At 37.0% G+C, this 10,317-nt stretch overlaps 1 long non-coding RNA gene across 3 annotated transcripts; it reads right to left on the bottom strand.

Moving 5' to 3' along the window:
• Positions 1-3,269: 3,269 nt before the first annotated feature.
• LOC136837351 (uncharacterized) lies at positions 3,270-7,174 on the bottom strand. Of its 3 annotated transcripts, none has more exons than XR_010852662.1 (3): positions 6,334-7,174; positions 4,135-4,240; positions 3,270-3,465 (listed from the first exon to the last, which is right to left on the bottom strand). It is a non-coding gene; the product is annotated as an uncharacterized lncRNA (long non-coding RNA). The 3 variants fall into 3 exon arrangements; XR_010852663.1 differs by having other exon boundaries at positions 3,271-3,465; positions 6,361-7,172; XR_010852661.1 differs by having other exon boundaries at positions 3,274-3,465; positions 6,449-6,975.
• Positions 7,175-10,317: the final 3,143 nt, after the last annotated feature.

Below are 10,317 nucleotides of genomic sequence, written 5' to 3'. Positions count from 1 at the left end.
ACTCGTGTCTAGTTGGATGTAGGAATACTGATAAATCTTACCAGTTTTGTTTGTTGTCATTACCAGTACAATTTACGACGGCATAATCTCTCCGGTGGGGCTATTAACCTGTACCCGGACAATTTACTTACTGTGGTCGTCTTCGGCGTCAGACCGTGTGACTGTACGCTAAGCGATATATGATTCAAGGAGTTGTCCCGTCATCAAATAAAACGCTTGATAATGAAGGATTAAATTTAACTTCATATTAACGTCGAAATTAAATAGAAAATTCCTGGCAAAACAGGAAAAAAGTTATTATAAAATGGCAAAACGCAAAATTAAAGAGGAAAAACAAAATAGGTTTAAATAAGAAGGAATTGCAATATAGGAAAAAAGTTACATTAAATATCAGTTAAATCATGACAGAAAGTGCAGTGATTACATGTCACTACAAGCACTTTACTATCTTTACGTACGGCCCCTGCCTTGAAGGATGACTCATCAGAAATGAATGGACAGGAAAAATATTCCTTGCAATATAAGTTCCCTTGTGGTTAAGCTGCATGCCCTTCACAAATATATATACAATATACCTCTTACGTTAATGACTTATGATTTACGAAAATTAAGCTATAAAGCCTAGAACTTGGGCACTTCGTCATTCATCATTGACTGAGAAAAAGCTGCAGTGGCTGGAAAGCAAGACGGAAGCTAGCTAGCAAGAATCGCATGTCAAATAGCCGGCTGGAAAGTTGATGAGAACGGCCGAAAGTACGCTGCTAACGACCCTAAGTAATGCCTACAGTGCACCACGTGAAGGTTACATTGATATTAAAATTTAAGTTAATTATAATTTCAGAATTGAGAGATCAAATCAGTATTTAAGACAGACAACAGGGCCTAGATTGAATGTCAATCTTGTTTCTAAAGTCAAAACTCCATGGCAGTCTTGAGAATCATTGACGGAATAATGTCCATCATAAATAACGCCCTTTTTCCCTATGAAGGAGAGCTTTATTGAAGCACGATAGTAACGGCCCTACGAGGAAATTCCTTTTTCACTACAAGGCAATCCTGGCCTTAGAGTAAAGTCTACGGACCTTGCCTTAATGTACCCGACCGTCGTGGACATTTCTCGCTGTTCCATGACACCACAGCCCGTGTTGGTTAACTGCAAGGTTACAAGTACCGTAGGAGAAAAAATTATACTGATAACGCCTCTATTAACTTTAAATAAAGTGAAGGTCAAAGAATATTTATAAGAACCCAGCTTTTGTAATAAAAGCACCCTGGGTAATGATAGCAATAGCTTTAGGAGATCCAGAAAATTTACTTCTCAAATCACCTTCAACACTTAACCATTCAATAAGTATTTATCGGAAAGTAACGACGTCGTTGTTTCGGTACAATCATCCTCTAGGTCCTTACCATAAGGATTCAGAATCAAGAAAAAGTGTGTTTGACCAATCTAGGAACAACGTAGCATAAAACTACAAAAAAGGGTATGAATACTACTGAACCTAAAACTGAACTTTTATTGTAAACAGAAGAGCGAGCTGTCCTTCCGTTAAAGCACAGCCGAAAAAACTACTTCGTAATCGCCAGGCCCCACCACGGCCGAGGTAAACCGTAGGTAAACCAACCACTCTCCATATAACTACCTGAAACCGCTCCACAACCCTTACTAAAATCGTACATGAAAATGTCTTTGGTGAACTACCAAACTTTACAAAAACCAAGAAAACAACTTAAACTCTTAAGTTACCAGAAAAAAAAAAATTGAAAGCTGTGGTTTAGAATAGGATGGTCATGCACAGTTGACCAAGCAAAATTTTAACAGCATACTTAGAGCACACTCAAATTTGTCTAAAATCTTAAAACATATGTAAGATTATTATATATATTCCAGTTCGGTACTGGCGTGGGGCAACTGGGAAAACGCAACTGTGAAAAAAAGTGAATTCAGGAATTTATGAATCATGGAAGCCTAGACGTTAAACGTATACTAATGGAAAAAATTAAAATCAGACACTACTTCTGAAAACGCTGGGGAAGTGTTATGAACGGATTAGTTTGCAGGAACAATGAAGGTCTGGAGGATGTATGGAAATGAAGTCTTGGGATGGGGAGGGAGCGCCAATGAATATGGGCTGCAATTTATGTGCTTCAAAACATTGTAATCTGAGCAACTAAGACTATGAACACTGGTATTACTATTTTGTCATCTCCATAGGTCAGTCATAGAAACTACACATCACAGCCATTAAGAGAAAGCAATCACTAACAGTATTAGGAGCTATAGAAGATACACTTGCATAGAAGATACACTGGCAATGAACGCAAGACTCAGTTGCTATACGGACAGATTAGAACCCAACAAAACAGTTGAGCTAGGTTTAACAAAAGCAGCTCAAGCTTAGGGGGTAAAATTAAGAGGCCTCTGCAACTAAAGGTTAAAACTAAGTATGCAGCTGCATAATCATGGAGGACTTCCAAATTTATCGAATGCTGTCGAGATAATTTAGTTAAAACTATGGCGAAGGAAACTCTGAAAATTGCCAACAAATGAGTGACAGGAACAAGTCAAAAGCTGTTGGTACGGTAACCAAGATATTTAGTTCAGATAATCTGGTTCATGAAAATTTCGTAGGTTAACTGCGGACTTTGTAATGAAAGAGGGTATTTTTTCCATCCCTCATTTCCCATAATAGCTTTAAACACTATTGAACAATGACAGTCATAACAATTTGATTTTGAAATTTTAAAGAGTGTCTTCAGCCACTTACGTTCATTAGCAGTGTATTAAACTAGGTAAAGACTAAGTTAATTTAATAGTAAAATAAGCTTTTCATATCTGACAGGTGTATTAGAAACTACGTTAAATCAATCTTCATAACTAAATTCTTTGAGACTGATCTTTAAATAACTGTTTAAAAAACCTTAAGGGAGTTAAAAATCTGTTTTGCATAAGCAGTTTAAACTCAAATTACGACCCATCAAAATATCTTAATGAAACTTGGGCTGCTTTATTTTAAAGAAAATGTTAATTTAGTTCTTATAATAAAGAGTCTCCAAACTCATGCCATTAGATATCTAATATCTTTTGTGCATTTATAGTAAAAATGCCATTTACGCACAAAACCCTCTAAGTTGAGAATTTTACTGCCATTGTTACATAAAACTGCTTTGGTTTTAAGATTACCAGTAAATAAAGTTAAGCTTCAGATAATTCACGCTTTAAATATGGTTATGGTAAGGATGTTGAAATTCACACAGCTTTCACAAAAATTTATTAAGTGTCAATTACTTGCACATTACCATAAAAATTGAACTAAGTAACCTGTAACCCCATCCTCCGTTCCGACTCCAGTTTGAAATCTTTAAGCTGTAGTTGTAAAGCAACGAAGTTCCTCAAACACGCGAGTAGTTTACTAACAGTATTACGCATGCATTGCCTTAAATGGCCGTTCCAGTGAGCCTATCCTGTAAATATAGGAAATATTTCAGAACAAGAAATTTACAGAGCATTAAACTATAAGATAGATCTGAACTCTCCTTTAATTACATCCAAATATTGTTTTAATTGTGACCAAACTTTACTTAAAACAAAATCCACCTTCAGGAGCATAGGAGCGTACAGAAAACTACTCAAGTGGACCAGCTTAACTAATTAATAGTTTAGTAAATTGTCATCTTATTTGTATTAGCATTTATTAGCTAGTAGAATTAAAATTTAAACAGGTTAACATGAACAATGAACAGTTGGAACTTCACATCAAAATATTAGTTTTTGGCTATCTAACTAATTTTAAGTAATGCAAGAACAGTTTCCTGCAAATAATTTAGTTAAGGACCTGCAAATAATTCTAGTTAACGACCAGTATATAATCAAAATCTAAAGTCTATTACAGCTGAAGTTAATTATTAAAATTTGATTAAATCTTTTCTTACAACTTCGTCATTTATCTTACAAAATTTAAAAACGTAGTTAAAACAGCTAGTTAAAACCGCTGTTAATTTTAACTTTAAAGTCTAAAAGATTAATGTTATGTTAAGGTAACAGCTACGATTCTTGCCAAAATTTATAGATTTAAAAAAGGCCATTTAAAAAATGTCTTCACAATTAATTTTAGAAAACTAAAATACACTTACCATCTGACAGGAAAATTAATATTTTTTTGAACCTCTAGTACATACGCATTGGTATGGGACCTATGGGGCAAGGCTTTTGGGGGAGAGGGCCTCGACCCTCTACTATCTGAAATGAAAAGTAATTAGTTTAACCCTAGCACATACCCATATGTCGTAAGTAAGACTTAAAGCTCGGGAGGGGCCTCCACCCCTACCATCTGAAAGGAAAATGAATTAGTTTTTTTGAACCTAACACATTCCTATAGGTCCCATAGGACAACGCTTGGGAGGGCTTCCACCTCTACCATCTGAAATTAAAAGGCATTAGGTTTCTTGAACCTTTAGCACATGCCTATAGGTTGTAAGACTTATGGGCACAAGGCTTCGGCGAGGCCTCCACACCTAATACCTACCAGCTATTAGTTTTTTGAACCTCCCTAGCACTTACTCATAGGCGGGCAGTAGGACAGACTTGTGTGGGGCCTCCACCCCACCCATCTGAAATGAAAATGAATTAGGTTTTTTGAATTGTGGGGGCCTCCACCCCACCCATCTGAAATGAAAATTAATTAGGTTTTTTGAACCTCGCTAGCAGCTTGGGAGGAGCTTCCTCCCCTAGTACCTGAAAGTGTGGGGCCTCCACCCCACCCATCTGAAATGAAAATGAAAGGTTTTTTGAACCTCGCTAGCAGCTTGGGAGGGGCTTCCTCCCCTAGTACCTGAAAGGAAATTGAAATAGTTTGAAATTAAAATCTATAGGTCGTAAGACCTCTGACAAGGCTTGAGAGGATTTCCACCCCTACCATCTGAAAGGAAAATGAATTAGTTAATAGAACCTCCTTAGCACATGTCCCATAGGTCTTACGACCTATGGGACAAGGCTTCGGAGGGGCCTCCACCCCTACAGGGGCACCGCCCCTGTAGGCAGTGGAGGTAGAAAAAGTATGAACCAATACTTTTTTTTACCTCACTGCCTACAGGGGCACCGACCCTGTAGGCAGTGGAGGTAAAAAAAAGTATTGGTTCATACATGAACAGCACTATACACGAAGAATTTTAAAGTATGTTACATGAATATAATGTAAATAAATATCTAGTACCCCTAAACAAAACTTAGAATTATTCACTCAAAGAATAGAACGCCACCCTCCAGGAATATTGAAGGAAGTTGAAAATACATTGTTATCTACAATTTCCCCCTCCGTGAAATACTTACTGTAAAAGACATGCGATCCCCAGCCACTACAAGTTACCGACAGACTTAAACCACAGCTACATAGCTTATGTGAAGTACTAAAACTTAGTTACAGCTACATAGCTTTAGTTAACATTAAAACAAATCTAGAAATATTCAAGTGTTCCATGAACAGAAGTGAGGTCGTGGAAAACAGTGAATGAGGGCGGGCAGTTTGGCTAGTCTAACGAAACTTCAACTTCATAGTAATACAGTACTACGGTGAATCAAATTTCTTAATTTAAACGAAGTCTAAATGTAAGTATCAAATTTCTTAATTTAAATGAAGTCTAAATGCAAGTAAAATCTAAACTATCGCATGTCAATTCAAGTAAACTCAGCAAAACACAGTATAACTAAAAACTAACCCCAAACATGAACATATGGCAACTAGGACGAGTATTAAAAGCCCATTACACGTCAAATCGGAACAGTGATAAACGGTAACCCTTAACATTCATTAACAAAAGCATGAAGTGTTAACACTTCACAATAGAAACGCAACTATCGCACGTGGAGTCAAAAGTTCCTTTCAAGTACAGTCCCCTTTCAAATACCAGTCAAGGCGACGCCTAGTAACACTGACAACGTTAACTCTCATGAAGTGTTAGTTTTTTAAAGTCTAAAACGCAACGCCCTGGAACACTGACGACGCCTAGTAATGAAAAACACAACACTAACAACATTAACTCTCATGAAGTGTTAGTTTTTTATAGTCTAAAACGCAACGTCCTGGAACACTGACAACATTAACTCATGAAGTGTTAGTTTTTTAAAGTCTAAAACACAACGTCCTGGAAAAAAAGTTAACTAAACCTCAAACATAACTTGTTAATATTTCAAATAAAAACGCTATGTCCTGGAAATAAAAGTTAACAACCTCAAACGTAACGCGTTAGCATTTCAAATAAGAACTACACTAAAGAAAAGTGAAAATCACCAAATCACGAAAAAAACCTACAACTAACGTAAAGAATGAAACTTACAAAAAACAAAAAAACCGTTAACTTTACGTGAGCAGAGACCAAAGAGTGTCCCCTGGCCAATTCTTCGTAGGTCACACTGATTGCCACAAAGCACCACAAACTTTCAAGTACGTACCAAGTCGATACAGCACACAGAGGAATATTCAATATAACCGGGAACTACGTTCACAGCAATCAGTAACTGGGTCAAGTCAGCACAACGAACGGTCAAAATCTCCGACAACACCTGAGATATAACTAACGTAAGATTGGTTTGTTTTCGCTGAAGTTAGCTCTTGTTGACGTCACCATGAAGGTCGTAGTTTGTAGGCAAGGATCATGGACAAGGGAGACCGACATATCGTCTGCTGTTGTTAACAGTGACACTGAAGAAAGTTTACTGGCGCTTTAGCGTCGTTTAATTTTTTTACTTTAATACTGGACTTCCCGGTGGTTTGATAAAATTGAAATAATAAATAAAAAAAGGATTCAACTGACGAAAAAAGAAAAAAAAAACTTTCAGAGAACGAGCATTAATGAAGACGTAAAATTTTTCTAGTTTTCTTTATAGAGCTAAATGTAATACGGTTGGGACTCCGCTTACGTAATTTTTCACTGTATTCATTCTTACTTAGTTGCGGTAGGCTTCTTAGACATAATCATATGTTAGCAGAGAGACTTGAAAAATCATGAATAAAGGTAAAAAAAGTCACAGAAAAAGTCACAGGTAAAAAAGTCACAGGAAAAAGTCACATTAATCTTTCCTAGATAGTGACCCCAAGTGTTTTAACCCAGTATGTTTCCACCTTTGAGGCGTTGGAATTGCCGTAAAAACATATACAAAAGACTAAATATCATAAAGATAATGACCCCCAAGAAATATTAGTCCTAGGTAACGATCCCCGGAAACCCCTGGGGGTTACTATCTAGTAACGATCCAAAATATTTTGTTTTATTACTTTAATTGCTTTAATTGACACCAAAATTGTTACTTTTTGTGACTTTTTTTCTGTGACTTTATTACGCGGCCACCACTCCACATTAACTATCAAATCCACACTATCCCAACGCTCAGAAACTAAGAAAGTCTTCATTTTTTCCTTATAGACTTGCCAAGTTTTGTCCTGATATCAAGTGGGAGTTTTACTGTACTATCTCTTGGCTGCAAATTCGAAGGCTCTAAAATCAAAATTTTGAAGTGCATCTGGGGCTACTCTTATGTCGAGCCCATTTATTTAACTAAAAAGGGGAAACATGCCTTGTTACCCTATATACTTTATAAGACCTTCCGCATTTAACTACATCAACAACAACAAAAAAACCCCTTTTGAAGGTATTCTAAACAAAAGTCACCATGTATTTGTAACCATGTGTTAATGGTCATATACTTGATTTGGTTCTCTGCATTGCTCAGCAAAATCTTGTCGTTGATGTGGCTGTTGATGAAGAGTGCTGTATTTCGCCTATACACAAAATAGTTAATTTTAAGATCCCCCTTTCTTGTTAAGGAGAAACAAAGGAAAGTAATATCCTTTAAAGAAGGAACCTTGACTCAGATTTGCTAGTAGAGAAAATTGTACTTAAGACTGACATAGGAAAACAAGCTACCTGCACGATGGATTAAATGTAAGCGAGTGTTTAGGTTGTGAAACTAAGTTATATAATGTATCAGCTAAAGCAGAATATGACAACATGTGTCCTGTGGCTAAAAAAAAAATGATTACAATAAAAGATAAAGCATCTTGGTTTAATGCCGATGTGTTGCATGCAAAAAGGGATAAGCAGAGGAAGGAAAAAATTTGGCGTAGGTGACGGACCAGTGGCATCAGAAGGGATTATTAAAATGCTAAGAACCATGAAAATAATCTGAGACGGCAAAGGATGCGTAGCTATTATACCCGAAAAGTCAATGGGTCAGGATCTGAGATAAGGAAATTGTATAAAATCCTTGATAACATGTCAGGCATTAAGAAGAATGAGGTATCACCTGATGTGCGAATGACCCATTGCCGATAGCTGATGTTAAAAAGGGCGGATTTCACTAATTCGGCTAATACTATAACGGAAATTGTTAATCTTTCTGTTGATAGTAAAACATTTCCTATGAGTGAAAAAGAGGCGCTGGTGAAACCTATAGTGAAAGGAGTTCTTGACAGGCAGAGTCTAAGTTCCTACACACCGGTCTGGAGCGTAACATTTTTATCCAAGGCTATAGAAAAAGTGATTTTAGAGCAGTTATTACAACATCTTGGAGAGAATAATATTTTGCCTGTAGAGCAGTCTACATACAGAGAACTGCACTCTACTGAAACAGCGTTGTGTGTCGTAGTGAATGACTTGGTTATGAAAATGTATGCGGGAAATTGTGGTATGTTAGTATTGCTCGATTTGAGTGCTGCATTTGACACAGTTGTTCATGACTTGTTGGTGGATGATTTGAAAACTGTTGGCACTGATGGAGAAGCGTTAGACTTTCTTAAGAATTAGATTGAGAACAGAACATATCGCGTTCAAATTGGAAAGTCCTTTTCAATCGCGAGGGAACTGTCATGAGGTGTGCCCAAGGGAAGTGTGCTGGGGCCCATTTTGTTTTGCTTAATACAATTGAACTGTCGTACATTTTGCATCAGCATGGTGTTAGTTTCAAACTTTTCTGATGATACTCAGTTCTATTTGACATTTAATGATGTTGCTGACACAGAAGGAAAACTGAGCTCTGTTATGAATGACGTCAAGTCATGGGTGGAAAAGAAGCAGTTAACCCATTAAATCCCAACTTTTGTATTTTTTGAATGATGATAAAACTGAGTGTCTAGTTGTGGGAAAAAAAGGGTGTTCTTAGAAGACTGGGTAACGTTCAAAGCCTGTGGTTAATGGTACTTCACTGATTGTAAGAAACTTACTTAAAGATTTGGGTGCAATGCTGGATCACAACTTTCATTCAATGAGCAAATTAACAAAGTTACGAAGACTGCGGGATACCACTTGAGGAACATCGCTTTTATAAGGAAATGCTTGGATGAGTCGTTAATGAGAATGCTAATTCAGAACTGTGTTGTTACTGGACTTGATTACTGCAATTCAATTTATTGTGTACTCTCTAATTATCAACTGAGGAAAATGCAAAGGATTATTAATGGAGCAGTTAGACTTATTAAAGGAATATCTCGTAGAGACAGAATAACGCCTGTTCTTAAGGAATTACATTGGGTGCTCATTAAAGCGAGGTTTGAGTTTAAATTGTGGGTGTTGGTGCTTCAAGCATTGCAGTATGAAAAGCCTGTATATGTCAACCGATTATTGCGTAACTTTCAAACGGCTTCGGTTGTAACTCTGAGACGTAACACTGAACATCGAAGATTGGAGGAACCGAGATGAATTTACAGACTGGTGTTACAGCCTTTGAGTTTGCTGTGCCTAGATTGTTCAGCTGGGTGCCTCAAGAGATCAGATCGTTGGACAGCGTTGCTTCATTCAAGAGGAAACTGAAGACTTACTTGTTGAGCGTCAGCTACACTACTGGTGATAATATTAGTGAGAATTTTGAACTCTAATGTGGTGTAGCGTTCTGGGGAGCCCTGCAGAATGTCCATATGGGGCGGAGTAGGGTCTTTGAATGTCCTTCAACAATAAACAATATAATAACGTGATTAAAAAAAGTTGAAGAATAATAGATTAGATAATAAAAAAAATACTGAGATTTATAACAAAAATTTCGATGAGTGCTAAACCGGGGTAAAAGTACACATCTCTGCATTCGAACCCAGGTAAAAAAGTCACAAAAAAGTCACAGGAAAAAAAGTCACAATAATCTTTCCCAGATAGTGACCCCGAAGGGTTTTAACCCGGTCCTATCTACATTTGCGGAATGTTTAGTACAAGCCCGTTGGGAATTTCCGCATAAACATGAACAAAAGCCCGCAAATATCATAAAGATAATGACCCCCACGAAATATATTGTGAATTTTTCCCCTGTGAGTTTATTACCAGCCGCCATAAAGCAAT

The sequence above is a fragment of the Macrobrachium rosenbergii genome, chromosome 59 (assembly GCF_040412425.1).
Source record: "Macrobrachium rosenbergii isolate ZJJX-2024 chromosome 59, ASM4041242v1, whole genome shotgun sequence".
In the NCBI taxonomy this organism is placed as follows: Eukaryota; Metazoa; Arthropoda; class Malacostraca; order Decapoda; family Palaemonidae; genus Macrobrachium; species Macrobrachium rosenbergii.
The sequence above is the reverse complement of the archived record's forward strand: the minus strand, read 5'-3'. Positions and strand labels throughout refer to the sequence as shown.